General features: G+C 44.2%; 1 long non-coding RNA gene across 1 annotated transcript; it reads right to left on the reverse strand.

Annotated features, from left to right (window-relative positions):
• Positions 1 to 227: 227 nt before the first annotated feature.
• Positions 228 to 3,541, reverse strand: LOC124655118. The gene is made up of 3 exons (XR_006988575.1): positions 2,806 to 3,541; positions 2,172 to 2,341; positions 228 to 1,693 (listed from the first exon to the last, which is right to left on the reverse strand). It is a non-coding gene; the product is annotated as an uncharacterized LOC124655118 (long non-coding RNA).
• Positions 3,542 to 9,338: the final 5,797 nt, after the last annotated feature.

The following is a 9,338-nucleotide window of genomic DNA, read 5'->3' on the forward strand; positions in this document are numbered from 1 at the left end:
TCTGGTACTTAAATCAATGTCACACTTAGTTTTGGATGAGAAGTTAAAATAAACTGTTGGCAAAGGAAATAAAATTAGAGTGGAAGTATCGTGCCTGAATCAAGCTTCCTCAAACAATCCATACAATAGCATGTATGCAACTTGTCACCTCCAACCATGGTAATCTTACACGAGCAATGCACATCCCAACTAATATAAATTTAACAAAAACATACATCCATTTAGAATTAACAGCATAACCCCAAGAAAATCCTTTATTCACCTCTCAAAAGTAAGAAGACAACTTTCTTCATTTAAGAAGATTCGGAGAACTTGTGCTTACAACCAGAGGAGCAAAAGAAATGAATTAGACCTCACTTTCTCCAATCCTTGAAATCCTAGCATTGCTTTGCTACATGCCCCATACATCAAAATCACTACCTCGGCTCTACTACATGCGTGATACATCAAATCGCTACCACTGTATGCTACATGCCCCATACATCAAATTCGCTGGAAGAAAAAGGTTTAAAAAATAGAAGATCAAACCAGATGTCCGGTTTTTTGTGGAACACTGTATTTGATAAAGTGAACTTTGAAACATGACATATGCCTTGTCACCAAGGGAAACATCTGGGCACCACTGAAAACGAATAGGATAAGAGTCATTTTCTGTGATATTATAGAGTGGAGATACCAAAAGTAGAGAGATGCACTAAAAATGTTCCCACTGGTCATGAAGAGAGGATTTTCAACCAAAATCATCGTCTTCAAACAACCAAACAAAAATATGTACCAGGTATGTTCAGATTTTACGTGTTCTCCAAAAACTAATCAAGCCATTGATGAAGAGTAATAAAATTTAACAAATCCATTATAATGCACCTACCCATATATAATACTGCATGAAGGAAGAATAAACTACACATGCTACCACCCAAACCCAATAATATGAACGCTCCTTACAGAAGCATGGATGAAACATTACCAAAATTTTATTTCAGCGGACATAGTTATGATAGCAACCGAATTCTAACCAATCCAGTTTCTAGTTAGGCCAAAACACCAGGTAATACATTAGTCTTAGGATGTGATGAGTGGGTGAGTACCAACCAAATTTTCAACATAAAAATCCAATGAGCGTCACCTGGAGTGCATCAATGGCCACCACTCAGCGAGAGGTAATCCTGGTTTCGTCGCGTCGTCGGCTGCTAGACATACACTGCTTTGATGCAATGCATAGTACTATGCTGATGGGTGGAGGCCAGAGGGATATACAGTACATATTCTGAGATATAATAGTGATATTCCAATAATTATTTTTCTAATTTACTAACCTCTGGAGATTTAGATAATTAAGTATCAGTAATTCTGAAAGGGCACTATTTGAACCACAGAAACAACTGACGCCCTTAGAGTCCATTAGATTTTACAGATGAACTTGAAAAAACATGTGTCATAAGAAAATTCAATTGGTTATCAGCCTAGCAAGTGCTCTCCTTCATTGGCATCCACGGTAACAATAGGCAGCATCAAAACGAAAATCAAGCAAAAGATATCCTAAATACTTACCAGATGATAGAACATATGATATAATTAAACATGAAACTCCTTAAATTACTTGATATCGTAGCATCATGTGCCAAAAACATACCTTTTCTTAGTACTCTAGTCTGCAACACACACATAGTTACTACAGCCTGACCACTGACATCTGCATGAGAAATTCAGAAGATAAACATATTTGGATCAGCTTACTAAACCGTTCTTATCTAGAATAAAAATATATTTGGATTAGCTTACATTCCGACTGAAGCGGCAAATCTCACTCTATATCATACTAACATATACTATATTAATCTTCTATAACTACCATATATATATATATCTCTCTCCCACTCTCTGTCAAACACCGAACATTTGATAGTACAACATAATCTCGATACAACCCAACATAAACTCCAGGAAGGCACACTCATCCATCCTAGAAATAGAATTATTAGCAGCAGCTAGCAATCAACAAGATTCTAAAAGTTCATAGCATCAGCTATCTCTCTATCTCACGATTTCTATCACTGTCTTAGCAAAAAATAACCGAGCAACAATAACAGCAGCTAGATAGTAAAGGAGCAGTAGCAGATAGCAACACAGCAGGCAATATAATTTCAGAGCACGAGCTAAAATCTCTTTACCTCCAAAAGCATCAAGCAAATTAATGTCACACCACATCGCAAGAAATTCTCTCTGTATTCCCCCACCGAGCTGCTTCACGGCCGACTCCATTCCCCAGCTTGCCACCCCACCACGGCACGGCCGCACCCGGAGCTCTGGTACTTCTGCTCCTTCCTCTCTTCTCGCCAGCCTACATGTATGAAATAGCATAATAAATTATTTCCTAGAGTTGCAAATACTATTGAGAAAATCAGACATGAATGCCATGCAGAAGTCGCATTATTTCCTGCCGTTGAGGACAGAATGCCTACAAAGTTTTTGAGTAAGAAGATAATAATTTTTTTGAGTAACAAATACTTCCTCCTGGATGCACCGCTCTAAGTAAAAAGATAAGACATGACATTTTTGTTTGCCTACAAATTCTGCTCAGAAGAAAGGAAAGTATGACAATAATAAGCACCATGTGATTTCTGCAAAAATCATGTAATGGACCAGAAGTGAAATTTTACCAAAGAAGGGCAATCACTCTAGGGTTTCTCTATAAAGTAGATAATGGACGCTAAGCAAATTTTACCAATGAGGACAGTAATCACATAATCTATCGTGAGAAGAAAAGGCATGAGATAAAGTAGCAACTATGTAGCATAATCTTACCTTGTTGGAAAAAGCTTATCTCAACATGGAAGTAACTCACTTGAATACGCTACAAAAAAAAGGCATACATTAGGGACGGAGGCAGTTGCGTATCAATGCTTACCTCAATGACCTGGAATCGAGCCGTCCTGGAGTTCGTCGGGATGGCGGAGGCGCTGCTCTTCTAATGGGTCCCTCTTCCGCGGCGTCAATTCTTCCCTCTCTTGGACGGTGTGACCCGCTTCCCTCTCATCTGTGGCGGCCATGGCCAGGACGCGTCCGAAGAGGTCCCCAGCCGCAAGTCCCACTGTCGGCCACAGGCCGCGGAGCCGCTCAGATCTGACGCAAAACGCAGCATGTCCGCCCACGACAGGGACGTGAACCAGCCACGTCTATTGGAGACGTGCAGTTGCCGGCCTACCGAGCAGATCCCGCCGGCGTATCGGCCGCGACATCGACGTGTGTGTACGACCGTGCGGGGGAAAGACTGGCAGAGGTCAGGCCGCTGCCGTCCACCATGGGTCGGATTCCTCCGACATAGGCGACTCGGCGAGGAGGTTGGGCGCGGCGGCGGGGGATTTTGGCGGCGGCATACAAGTGGTAGTCGGCGCGGTCGAGCGGCGGCGTCCAGGCAGGACCCAGGAGGCGGTCTGGAAGGCAGCGACGGCACTGGTTTGTGAGAGGGGCAAAGGAGGCGATGTGGTGCTTGTCAATGAAATGGAAACGAGGGGAAACGAGGGGAAGGCGGGTTGAGAGATTTCTCTCCTAGCGAAACAAGGGGATCACGTTTGTTCACGACAGAAAGACCTGCCTTAAAAGGAAGGTGACTTTTCGACCGGTCATCCCCCCCCCCCCCCCCCGCCCGTAACGCTCTCCTAGGCTTCTTAGGTTGGGCGCCGGAGTAGTTCTACGTGTAGATCTGTAGGTTTCTAGTTGTTTGTGGCGTTCTGCCATCGTTTGGGCGTATGTCCCGTAGAGGAGATGGAAGTCTGGATCCTCGCCGCCGGATCCAGGCTGGTCTAGGGCTGTTGCTGGCACTATCTCTACTCCGATGGTCGGAGGGAGGTGCGGCGGGCAGCGGCGTCGTCTTCTTCAATAAAGCTGGCGACTGGTTCTTCTCCCTCCCTCTTGCGGTGAAGACGAAGCTCCCCAGGCCGGCCATGGTGGCGAGGTGGGGATTCTTCTTCGTACTGCAAGGTGCGCTTCTGCATCTCTCCTGGCCGGCCTTGGTGGCGAGGAGGAGTGGATGTGTGGTGTGCTGTTTTTGGATCGAGGCAGAGGATCTGGTCTTCTCCGTCGACGGGGCGTGTGGTTTCTGGTTGTTGACCCGCAACTTCTCCTTCCTGGACATGGAGGCCAGAAGAGAAGCGGCGGCGAGACACTCGCGACCACAGCTCGTCGGCTTCTGCATGCAGGGTGCTACGGAGATGCAGATCAAGCACTCCTTCGAGCGAAATACATGGTGCTCTTCCTCGGCACCGTGATCCTTGGCCGGCAAGGCGGCCCTTCAAGAACCTCCATCGCGGAGGCCCTTCTGCGCTCGGTTCGTCGGAGCTCAGCACTTCTCCACCGACAAGTGGTGCGTCCCTGGAGGAGGAGGAGTGACCGGCGGATCAGATGCTTCGCCGGAAGCATGCTCTTGAGCAACATGGCATCGCATCTCGACGGCAACGTTTGGAGATCGCCGGCGACTGGTGGCGGAGACCCCCAGGGACCTGATTGCATTCCTAGATTTTGTCCTAGGGTGTTTTTCATAATTTTAGAGGACCTTTCTTCAAATTTCTGGTTTCTCTGTGCAATAGAGCCAGAGGTCCTCTTTGTAAAATGTACCTGCCACGTGTTGACTGAATGAAAACCTTTGGGGCCTTCTAGGCCCTGTCTCTGTTCAAAAAAAATAAAAGGAAGGTGAGATCATGTTTTGATTTTATTTTTCGTGGGCGTGTGGGATTCCGTATTAATTTCTGATGGGATCGCATGCACATATTATTTTACCGTCGTGATTGATTTCCATATATTTAACCCGTGATTGATCATACATCGTCATATTTTTGGAAAGTGAATGGTTTGTCGTGACGGATGGCTGGATGGCAAGCGGGAAACGTTTAATAAAATTGGATGGCTAAGATGTCTCCAATCTTTAACATCAAATATTTTTGACGACGTATGAACTCAGATATAATAGTAAAGAAGATAATCATTCATATGGGTATCACGTACTAACATAGAGATGATGCAACACATCTCTCTTATACTCCACAAGAAAGGGAAAACTCCACGCAATCTTGTATTAAGAATTAACAAAGCATAGCAATAAGTACTTTGACATGATGTTTGAATATCAAATATGCTACCTTGATCAACTAACAAGATCATCACTACTGTTACGTGACGAACACCGATGACGTGGGCATTACCCTTCGGGTAACCGACATTGCCCTATCATGTGCGGCCCAACTGGAGGCCCATGAAGATACCCGATGGCAAGGTGGGCCACTAGGACGGTGCTGAAGAGGATGCCTTGAAGAACAAGACGAAGAGGATCCGAACAAGGAAAGTTTAGAGCTAGGTCTTTTGTAAACCTAGTCATACCCGGACAGATCTCTTGAGACCTGGCCTCCTATATAAAGGCCAGGAGAGGGGCTGCCGAGGGGGACACAATCAATCTTAGCAACTTTGGCCACCAGAAGTCTAGAGCTAGGTCACCGTAGCACTTAGCCTCTCGACGAGATCATAGCCGAAAGCTTCGGCACCCCATTGTAACTCGATATTTTCATAATTAAGATCAGACAGGCAGGACGTAGGGGTGTTACCTCATCGAGCGCCCTGAACCTGGGTAAATTGCTCTCCCCGCTTGTCTGTTAACCGATGGTTCGTATCAGCCTACAGGATTCCGTCAACCCAAAGCCCCAAACGGAGGGCATTGTCGAGGAGCACCCCCGACAATTGGCGCCGTTTGTGGGAACCCTGTCGGCACAAGATCCGTCATCGGCAGATCCAGTCATGTCGTCGGCAGCTTCATCGACGCCATCATCGTCATCACCGATCTTGGGAAGTCCGATTCGATTCGGCTCCTACGAATTCTCCCCGCACAGTGACTCGTCTCGCTCAACTTTTTTAGATCTGCAAGGGAACATGGAGATGACGTTTGGCAGCGTCCACTACAACGTCACGCAGAAGGTGTCCTTCGATTGCTGGAGTCACGCGCTCCCAGATCAGCAAGAAAATCACCACCATTGGCCACAGGGCCAATCCTGTCGTCGTCAGTCGATCTTTCGGCTGGCCTGACGGACTCGACAAACTCCTCCCCGCCACCGACTCCTCGGTCGACGTCTTCAATGTCAGTCGGATCTGATAACCCTACTGTAGGGATTCGTTGCATAGAAAACAAAAAATTTCCTACCGCGAACACACAATCCAAGCCAAGATGCAATCTAGAAGACGGTAGCAACGAGGGGATTATCGAGTCTCACCCTTGAAGAGATTCCAAAGCCTACAAGATGAGGCTCTTGTTGCTGCGGTAGACGTTCACTTGCCGCTTGCAAAAGCGCGTAGAAGATCTTGATCGCGGCGCCACGAACGGGCAGCACCTCCGTACTCGGTCACACGTTCGGTTGTTGATGAAGACGACGTCCACCTCCCCGTTCCAGCGGGCAGCGGAAGTAGTAGCTCCTCTTGAATCCGACAGCACGACGGCGTGGTGGCGGTGGTGGTGGAGAAAACCGGCGGAGCTTCGCTAAGCGTGCGGGATGTGGTGGAGGAGAGAGGGTCGCTAGGGTTTGGGAGAGGGGGGCGCCGGCCACTAAGGGGTGCGGCCACCTTGTGGTCTTGGGGTGGCCGGACCCCTCCCCTTGGCCCCTCATTATATAGGTGGAAGCCCCAAGTGTTGGACTACAAGTCTCCGAATAAGACCCGAACCCAAAACCTTCCATGTGATAGGGAAACCTACCCAAGGTGGGAATCCCACTTGGGGTGGAATTCCCCCCTTCCATGTGGGGGGGTGGCCGGCCCCCTTAGGGGAGTCCACTTGGGACTCCTCCCCCTTAGGGTTGGCCGGCCATGGGAGGTGGAGTCCCTCCGGACTCCGCCTTCCTTAGTGGTTTCTTCCGGACTTTTCTAGAACCTTCTAGAACCTTCCATAGAACCTTCCGGATCATTTTAAATCTTATAAAATGACTTCCTATATATGAATCTTATTCTCCGGACCATTCCGGAACTCCTCGTGATGTCCGGGATCTCATCCTGGACTCCGAACAAATATTCGAACTCCAAGTTCTACCATTTCAACATCCAACTTTAAGTGTGTCACCCTACGGTTCGCGAACTATGCGGACATGGTTGAGTACTCACTCCGACCAATAACCAATAGCGGGATCTAGAGATCCATAATGGCTCCCACATATTCAACGATGACTTTAGTGATCGAATGAACCATTCACATACGATACCAATTCCCTTTGTCACACGATATTTTACTTGTCCGAGGTTTGATCATCGGTATCACTCTATACCTTGTTCAACCTCGTCTCTCGACAAGTACTCTTTACTCGTACCGTGGTATGTGGTCTCTTATGAACTTATTCATATGCTTGCAAGACATTAGACGACATTCCACCGAGAGGGCCCAGAGTATATCTATCCGTCATCGGGATGGACAAATCCCACTCGTTGATCCATATGCCTCAACTCATACTTTCCGGATACTTAATCCCACCTTTATAACCACCCATTTACGCAGTGGCGTTTGATGTAATCAAAGTACCTTTCCGGTATAAGTGATTTACATGATCTCATGGTCATAAGGACTAGGTAACTATGTATCGAAAGCTTATAGCAAATAACTTAATGACGTGATCTTATGCTACGCTTAATTGGGTGTGTCCATTACATCATTCATATAATGATATAACCTTGTTATTAATAACATCCGATGTTCATGATTATGAAACTAATCATCTATTAATCAACAAGCTAGTTAAGAGGCATACTAGGGACTCTTTGTTGTTTACATATCACACATGTATCAATGTTTCAGTTAATACAATTATAGCATGGTATATAAATATTATCATAAACACAAAGATATATTATAATAACCATTTTATTATTGCCTCTTGGGCATATGTCCAACAGTCTCCCACTTGCACTAGAGTCAATAATCTAGTTTACATATGTAAAGATATAACACCTTTACCTTCCGGTGCTTTATCATGTTTTGCTCACGGGAGAAGTTTTAGTCAACGGATCTGACATGCTCAGAAACGTATGTATTTTGCAATTCATTTGCGTCTCAATGCATCACTCATTTTCCAAATGAGTCGGCATAAAATATGTTTGGTTTTCTGGTGGAACCTTAATTCCGCGGTCTGAAATATGTCACTAATATTGTCATACACAATATAGCTTCAAAGTTCTGACACTATCGGAACTACACCAAGTTCACAAAGAACTTCTTGACTTAACATCCTCAATCATTGTCAAAACAATGACATACTCTGCCTACTTTTGTAGAATCCGTCACAATATTTTAGAACTCTTCTAAATCTAGCATTGTGCTACCTTTTAAATAACACTTAGCCTAATTGAGATTGAAATTTATTTTTATATGTGACCAAACCAATATCGGTGCAACACCTTACAGCGATTTGTTTGCCATTACCTCATATAAAACTATATATGTATCCTTGGTTCTTCTAAAGCACACAGGGATATTCTTACTTTTTGTCCAATGATCATCACATGAATCATTCTGGTATATGCTCCTAACATTTTAGAGCATAGGACATCTGATTTTGTACATATTATTCGTGATCTAAAATCACTCATGTGTTTTTTCTCATCGAGTGTCAATTACACCCAAGTCTTGTTAAACCTTCGCATGAAAAGAACACCTTCTTAATATTTCTATATTGAACTACTTCAATATCCATTCTATGTACTTTGACTTAAACTTATTATGTGTTTCAATCTATCTTCATAGATCTTGAAACTAAATATGTTTTAGTCCATATCCTTTCATTAAAGTTAATTCTCAATGAAACCTTTTAATCAAGTATATAATTACATCATTTATAACAAACTATATGTCATCTACATAAAGTATTATAAATATGTCTCAGTGCTCCCACTTAATTTCTTGCAAATGCAAGCATCTTCATCGTTTCTAATGAAATCAAAAACTTTTTGACTATTTCATTCGGTGAAGATTCCAACTCCGTGATACTCACTTCATCCAATTGAAGTTCGTATACCTATCTAGTATTTCACGGATTAGCAAAACTCTTGGTTTGTATCTTGTATACACCTTTAATACACACTTCTGTTAAGTAATGTATTTTGCCATCCTACTAGCATATCTCATAAAAGAAATATGTAGCGATTACTAGAATAATCCATATAGACTATAAGAATTGCTACGGAAGATCTAATCTTATCGCAATCAATTCTTTAAACATTTTCGTAAACAAATTTTCGACAAGTCGAGCTTCTTCAAGGATATTACATCCAAGTCCATCAATTTCAAAGATCTATTTACTTTCAAAAATTATTCATCTATC

The sequence above is a fragment of the Lolium rigidum genome, chromosome 5 (assembly GCF_022539505.1).
Source record: "Lolium rigidum isolate FL_2022 chromosome 5, APGP_CSIRO_Lrig_0.1, whole genome shotgun sequence".
Classification (NCBI taxonomy): Eukaryota; Viridiplantae; Streptophyta; class Magnoliopsida; order Poales; family Poaceae; genus Lolium; species Lolium rigidum.